We start from the raw sequence: 7,500 nt of genomic DNA, 5'->3' as shown, positions 1-7,500 counted from the left end.
AGACAGCTTGGAGAGCGACAAATGGAACTTCTGTCATATCCTACTTTAGTCCCTCAGCTCTACTAACAAGGAAGGCAGCCCAATAGCTATGTCTTTTTAGTCCATAGTGTAGAATTTAGAAGATCTGCATTTTTCTCTTGCACGTCTTGAAAGAAAACACATGAATGCGTCTTTTTTGTATGAGATTAGTAATTGAGAGGCAATGAGCCTGAAAAGTCGGTTTTCCTCTTCAAAATCCACTTGATGAAAGACAAAGATAAGCAAGGAGGTAGCTGGCATCTCTTGATGCGCACAGTTCAAAACTTAGCGTTTCAAATAAAAATGACCGCCGATAGCAGAAACCAAACACTGGCCGCCACAGAGGCGTACAACCCGAACGTAGCCTTGAGACCACCGTGCCGGACAGGTCAATCCATAGATATTTTCAGGACAGTGAGGTTTGTTTAATAAGTGGCGCATATGGGCATTCCAAAGGCTGAATTGCAATATCTTCAGCATGTTGTGAATATATGTATCTAGGAGATAATTGAAATTCAACAGAATGTATCCCAGTGGATTGATTCCAACATTCCAACTTGTGATGCGTTGACTCCTGGCTAAGTTACCTCTGTAATTATCAGATGCATGGAACATTCAAGCTTGAGTTCTATTTTCCAAAATAAAAATGGAAAGTGTTCCTTCCTCTGTGAGATTGGTTAGCAGGTGGCAAGTGTCTTTTAACAAAAGTTGTTTTTTTTCAATCAATCCGTAGACTTTTCCAAGACAGTGAGGTTTGATAATGAATGGCTAATACTCCTGATGGTGGAATTGCAATGTTTTCAACATGTTGTGAATATAGGTAACTTGGAGAATAGATTAAAATAGAATTGTGGTAGAAATTGAGTAGTTATGTAAGGAACAAAACACTTTTCACTGGTTAATAAATAGATCCCTGTATTTCATTGTGCACATCCACAGTTTTCCACGGAAAAGTAGAAAGCTAAAAGAAAATGTGATTGACTTGGAAAGAGTGTGATGTGGGAGTCTAAGAGGCCCCAGTGAGATTTGAACTCACGACCCCTGGTTTACAAGACCAGTGCTCTAATCCCTGAGCTATGGAGCCCTGATTCAACCTTCTTTGTGGGGGTGTCAAAACCCCACATGTGGAACGTCGTCATCCAACTTGCAAGGAAAATCAAGGTTAATTAATCTGGTAGGAAGAAAAAATATTTCTCTTGAAGGGCATAGCCAGTTTGCTTCTCTGAAATATGTTGCTGAGAAAAGAAACAATTGGAGAACACACCTAGAGCAGCAGCAATATATCGTCATCCAATTAGTTGTAATGTAGCTGGCGATACCAAGCAAGCTAACGATAGATCGCGGTTGCTTTGAGCAAGAAATAAAGCAGCAATGTCAGAAGTGGGATTTGAACCCACGCCTCCAGAGGAGACTGCGACCTGAACACAGCGCCTTAGACCGCTCGGCCATCCTGACTGGCTTGTGCTTGACCGGCAAGTGAGCGCCAGCTATCGCAGACAGCTTGGAGAGCGACAAATGGAACTTCTGTCATATCCTACTTTAGTCCCTCAGCTCTACTAACAAGGAAGGCAGCCCAATAGCTATGTCTTTTTAGTCCATAGTGTAGAATTTAGAAGATCTGCATTTTTCTCTTGCACGTCTTGAAAGAAAACACATGAATGCGTCTTTTTTGTATGAGATTAGTAATTGAGAGGCAATGAGCCTGAAAAGTCGGTTTTCCTCTTCAAAATCCACTTGATGAAAGACAAAGATAAGCAAGGAGGTAGCTGGCATCTCTTGATGCGCACAGTTCAAAACTTAGCGTTTCAAATAAAAATGACCGCCGATAGCAGAAACCAAACACTGGCCGCCACAGAGGCGTACAACCCGAACGTAGCCTTGAGACCACCGTGCCGGACAGGTCAATCCATAGATATTTTCAGGACAGTGAGGTTTGTTTAATAAGTGGCGCATATGGGCATTCCAAAGGCTGAATTGCAATATCTTCAGCATGTTGTGAATATATGTATCTAGGAGATAATTGAAATTCAACAGAATGTATCCCAGTGGATTGATTCCAACATTCCAACTTGTGATGCGTTGACTCCTGGCTAAGTTACCTCTGTAATTATCAGATGCATGGAACATTCAAGCTTGAGTTCTATTTTCCAAAATAAAAATGGAAAGTGTTCCTTCCTCTGTGAGATTGGTTAGCAGGTGGCAAGTGTCTTTTAACAAAAGTTGTTTTTTTTCAATCAATCCGTAGACTTTTCCAAGACAGTGAGGTTTGATAATGAATGGCTAATACTCCTTGTAACGGCTACCCAGATAGAGAGAGGGTTTCTGCCGTTGAAGACGTCCTTTTTCCCTGCAAGCTGCTGTGGAGAAGTAGGCTGATGTAATCCCATCCACGATATCCAGAGTGAGGAGCAGGTTCAGCTGTAAACAGGAGCAGAATAATATTCCCAAATAATCCCCTTCCAAGAACGAGACGAGGCTACGTTTTGAAGGGTCAAGATGAACTGAGGACTGGAACACCCAGCCTGCTTTTTATTAGAAATAGATACACACAGAACACTCCCAGGGGGAGGATGAAAACAACCAATATTACAGATGGTAACACCCCCACGTCTCCTCCCCTCAGATAACTACATAACCCAATTAAAATGTCCACATTTTTCCACCAGTTCTGGATGTACCCCAAAAACAGGGGGTACAGCTTTAAATCCGGTAGCGCTGGATAGCTCTCCTTCAGGGGGACAATATATCCAAAAATCACCCCATTCGGATGTACAGTTCGGGAGATACAACGTTCCAAAGTTTTGACCGACCGCACAGACCAACTAGCCGAAATTAGTTCCATGAGTTTTGGCCTTGCGGTCGGTCTCCGTTCGCACGGTAAAAAGGTATGAGACTCTGGCCATCCATGCGAATCGCGGGGTTCGCTGGAATCCCCATAGATGATTGCATATAACTACCGAACGAGGGGACGTTCGGTAGTTTCCGTACGAACTTATGGAGGTCTGGAGGATTCAGCGGTGTTCGCCTGTTTGCGTATCCGTTTTCAGTTCCATGCGGTTACAGGCAAACACCGCTGTTCGCACACAAGATGGCCGCGAACACGTGGAAAGTCCCGAAATGGCGGCCACCTCTGCATTACACGTGAAATTCGCACGGAACCAGACGAACAGAGGAATGGAACGAATGGATGTGTAAGTTGTAATTCCCTTGTTTGTTTCACATCCACCAGAGGTTGGTAGGGATCTGTTACACTGCTCCCCTTTTGTGGAACACTCCGGCAGACCCGGATTGATCCTTTTCGGGTCAACTTGGGGCTGTCCGGTCCTTTGTTAGGGCAATAGTTCTGTTTGTCTGGACAGACCGTCCGCGTTCCCATTAAACTTGCCAGGGCGATATTGGATGGAGAAATTGTATGGCTGTAGTGCGAGACTCCATCTCAGTAAGCGTCCATTATCTCCAGCTACTCTGTTCAGCCATACAAGGGGGTTATGATCAGTAATTAAGGTGAATTCCTGACCATACAGATATGGGGTTAATTTCTTTAGGGCCCAGACCAGGGCTAAGCACTCTTTTTCCACTGCCGCGTAACTCACTTCTCTAGGTAACAGTTTTCTGCTGAGATACGCGACAGGGTGTTCGCCCCCGTCTTCGCCGACCTGGCTTAGCACTGCCCCCAGTCCGTACATGGACGCATCTGTGTGGACGACAAATCTTTTGTTAGGGACGGGGGCAGATAAAACAGGTGCATTGATCAAGGCTTGTTTCAAGGTTTGGAATGCTGTTTCACAGGCGGGAGACCACAGGACTACTCTAGGTAAATTCTTCTTTGTTAAATCTGTCAAGGGTTTGGCGATGGCGCTGTAGTCAGGGACAAATCTCCTGTAGTACCCTGCTGTCCCTAAAAAAGCTAACACTTGTGTCTTAGTGTGGGGTGTGGGCCAATTGGCTACGGCCTCTACTTTAGCGGGTTCTGGTCGTTGTTTCCCACAACCCACCCGGTGTCCCAAATACTGGACTTCAGCCATGCCAAAGTTACACTTCTCCGGCTTTAGAGTTAGGCCGGCGGCCCTAATCTGATCCAACACAGTCTCTATGTGTTGTAGGTGTTCCCCCCAAGTCTCGCTATAGATCGCAATGTCATCCAGGTATGCGCAAGCGAAGTCCTGGAAGCCATCAAGGAGGCGGTCCACTAAGCGCTGAAAAGTAGCTGGGGCGTTTTTCATCCCGAAAGGCATGACCTTAAACTGGTATAGGCCAAACGGGGTGACAAACGCCGACTTAGGGATAGCGTCCTTGGCCAGGGGAATCTGCCAGTACCCCTTGCACAAGTCAATGGTGGTCAGATAGCGTCCCCTGGCAATGCGATCCAATAGCTCGTCTACTCGGGGCATGGGGTATGCGTCTGTCACAGTTCGGTCGTTGAGGCGTCGGTAATCGACACAGAACCGGGTCGTCCCGTCCTTTTTGGGGACTAGGACGACGGGAGATGCCCAGGGACTGTCGGATGGCTCTATAACCCCTAGTTTTAACATCTCCTGAATCTCCTTCCTCATCTCTTCTTTTACAGCCTCGGGAATTCTATAGGGAGTTTGTCGGAGCGGGGCTTGTCCTGGGGTTTCTACGTAATGGGTCGCTACAGGTGTGTAACCTGGCTCCTGGGAAAAGGTTAATCTCTTTTCAACTAGTAGTTGCTGGAGTTGTTCTCGTTCTGTGGGAGTTAATCGCTCCCCTAGCTGTACTGTATTAAGCAGAGTTTTGGACTCGGGGTTGGCTAATAGATCAGGGATGGGGAGACTGTCAGGGTCCTCAGTGGCGGGGATGCATATGGCGGCTATGTCTTCGGGCCGTTCTTGGTATTCCTTTAATAGGTTTATATGAAAGGACTTCTGTATCTTTTCGTCCTTGCTACTGGCAATGATATAGGTGGTGTCACAGACCTGGGCTACTACTTTGTAGGGGCCTTGCCAGGAGGTCTGCAATTTATTTCCTCGAACGGGTTTAAGTACTAGAACTTTCTGTCCTACCTGGAATATTCTCAGCCTAGCGTTCCGATCGTACCAATGTTTCTGCCGACCCTGGGCCGCATGGAGGTGATCCCGGGCCATCCGGGCTAACTGTTCCATACGGTCCCGCATTTCTAGCACATATGGTACGATGGGGACACCTTCGTGTTCCGTCTCTCCCTCCCAGTGCTCTCGGATGAGGTCGAGAGGGCCTCGCACCCTCCGTCCATAGAGCAGTTCAAAGGGAGAGAACCCAGTGGACTCCTGCGGCACCTCCCGGTAAGCAAACAGGAGGTGTGGCAAAAATCGCTCCCAGTCTCTGTATTCCGCCGTAAAGGTCCGTAGCAATTGCTTTAGGGTACCATTAAAGCGTTCACAGAGACCGTTAGTCTGGGGGTGGTACGGTGAACTAAGTAGGGGCTTAATACCACAGACCTTCCACAACTGCTGGGTTAAGTCTGCGGTAAACTGGGTCCCTCTGTCCGACAAGATTTCCTGGGGAAATCCTACTCTGGTGAATATCCCGACTAGCGCACTAGCGACAGTGTCAGCCTGGATATTCGTCAGAGCGACGGCTTCTGGGTAGCGGGTGGCATAGTCCACCACGGTAAGAATGTATTTCTTACCAGAGGGACTGGGGTTAGGTAGGGGTCCTACTAGATCGACTGCCACCCTGCTAAATGGTTCCTCGATCACAGGCATAGGGGACAGTCGAGCTTTCGGATGATCCCCTCTCTTCCCCACCCTCTGGCATACATCACACGTGCTACAGTAACGGCGCACGTCCTTCGAGATTCCTGGCCAAAAGAAGGTCTGAGTGATTCTGTAGGTTGTGCGGTTACCCCCTAGATGTCCTGCTAACGGAATGTCGTGGCCAATTCGGAGAAGCTCCAATCGGTACTTTCTAGGTACCACTAATTGGCGCTTCTGCGAAGGAGCACAGCCTCTCTTCCTGCCTTCGGTTAATCTGTATAATCGGTCCCCCTCCCATATAAAACGTTCCCGCTCATCCCCTCTATTGTCAGCTAGTTCTCGGTACTTTCGGAGGGTGGGGTCCTGTCTAGTTTCCCTCCCAAACTCCTCTGGGGTGTCCCAAGCTAGCGGTCTATCTGTAGTGTCATTGCTAGGTGTCTGTCGGTGGCTTACCTGGGTCTCCCGACCTGTTGGCGGATCGTCCTCGATACGGGTCTGTGAGCGGGTGGTCACGGGGCAAGCCGCAGCAGTAGTGGGTAAAAAGGCCGAGGCTAGAGGGCCAATATCATTGCCCAACACGACCTCAGCGGGTAGGTTGTCCATAATGCCCACCGTGGTCTTTCCTGACCCGACTCCCCAATCCAAGTGTACCCGGGCGGTGGGTAAGCGAAAAACAGCCCCCCCTGCGACCCGAACAGCAACAGTACGGTTAGACACAAGTTCTGGTTTCACCAGATGCTTTTGTATTAAAGTGATGGTAGCGCCAGTGTCCCTTAGGCCTTGTGCTATCTGTCCATTTACACGCACCTCCTGACGGTGGTGCTGGCGATTATCTGGGGAAGCCGCTTGTATGGGGTTGGCCTCATATAATATTCCCAGGCATTCCTCAGGGCTCCCTTCAATTTCCAGGCAATGAGCAGCAGCGGGGCGTGAAGATGGGCTTTCGGTGTTAGATGTGCGCCTCCAATTATTATTGGCTGATCCCAACGGGCAAACACGGGCAATATGTCCCAGGTTGCCGCAGCGATGACACGTCACTCTGTAGGATTCCCGGGGCTGGTTGTTAGACCCTTGAGGACGTGGAGGTCCTGGGGGTACCGGGGCCCGGAATTCTGTGCGTGCAGCGTATGTTGGGGTGCGGGCCTCTGTTCTAGGTGCTGGTCGCGTAGTACCTTGGCTCACTTTTCTCGTTTCCACATATTCGTCCGCTAGTCGTGCTGCCTCATTTAAGTTGGCTGGGCGGCGATCTCTCACCCAATCCTGTGTATCTGCCGCCAAATCTTGGAAGAAATGTTCCATCAAGAACAATTGTAGCACTTCTTCTCCTGTGTTAGCATTGCACCCTTGCATCCAATGTGATGCCACCCTTTGTAGCTTGTTTGCCCATTCCATGTGGGAGTCTGCTGCCTTCTTTTTGGACTCCCGGAAGCGACGGCGATACGCCTCTGGGGTGACTGCGTATCGGGTGAGTAGTGCGGCTTTCACCCGCTGATATTGTGTGATATCTTCGGCCGTGAGTGCCCGAAAAGCCTCATTTGCTTTTCCTGAAAGTTTTCCAGCCAGAATAGTAACCCATTGGTCTGGGGGTATCTGGTGCAGTGAGCACTGCCGCTCAAAATCTGCCAAATACCCATCAATCTCTTCCTCATTTTCTGCAAACGCTTTAAATGCAGTAAATGGTATTTTCCTCCCTGCAGCAACGGGAGGAGGGGTAGGAACTATATGTGTACTAGCTTGTTGCGCCAATACATGTTCCGTGTCTTGCCTCCTCTTAGTCTCGATCTCC

At 48.5% G+C, this 7,500-nt stretch overlaps 2 non-coding genes across 2 annotated transcripts; both read right to left on the bottom strand.

Moving 5' to 3' along the window:
- Nucleotides 1-1,029: 1,029 nt before the first annotated feature.
- On the bottom strand, nt 1,030-1,102 carry TRNAT-UGU (transfer RNA threonine (anticodon UGU)). Its single transcript has one exon. It is a non-coding gene; the product is annotated as a tRNA-Thr (tRNA).
- A 288-nt stretch (nt 1,103-1,390) lies between these two features.
- TRNAL-CAG (transfer RNA leucine (anticodon CAG)) lies at nt 1,391-1,473 on the bottom strand. Its single transcript has one exon. It is a non-coding gene; the product is annotated as a tRNA-Leu (tRNA).
- Between the last annotated feature and the right edge of the window lie 6,027 nt (nt 1,474-7,500).

This window comes from Pelobates fuscus, chromosome 12, assembly GCF_036172605.1.
Source record: "Pelobates fuscus isolate aPelFus1 chromosome 12, aPelFus1.pri, whole genome shotgun sequence".
NCBI lineage: Eukaryota > Metazoa > Chordata > Amphibia > Anura > Pelobatidae > Pelobates > Pelobates fuscus.
Note: the sequence above shows the minus strand (reverse complement) of the source record. Positions and strands in the feature narration are given on the sequence as shown.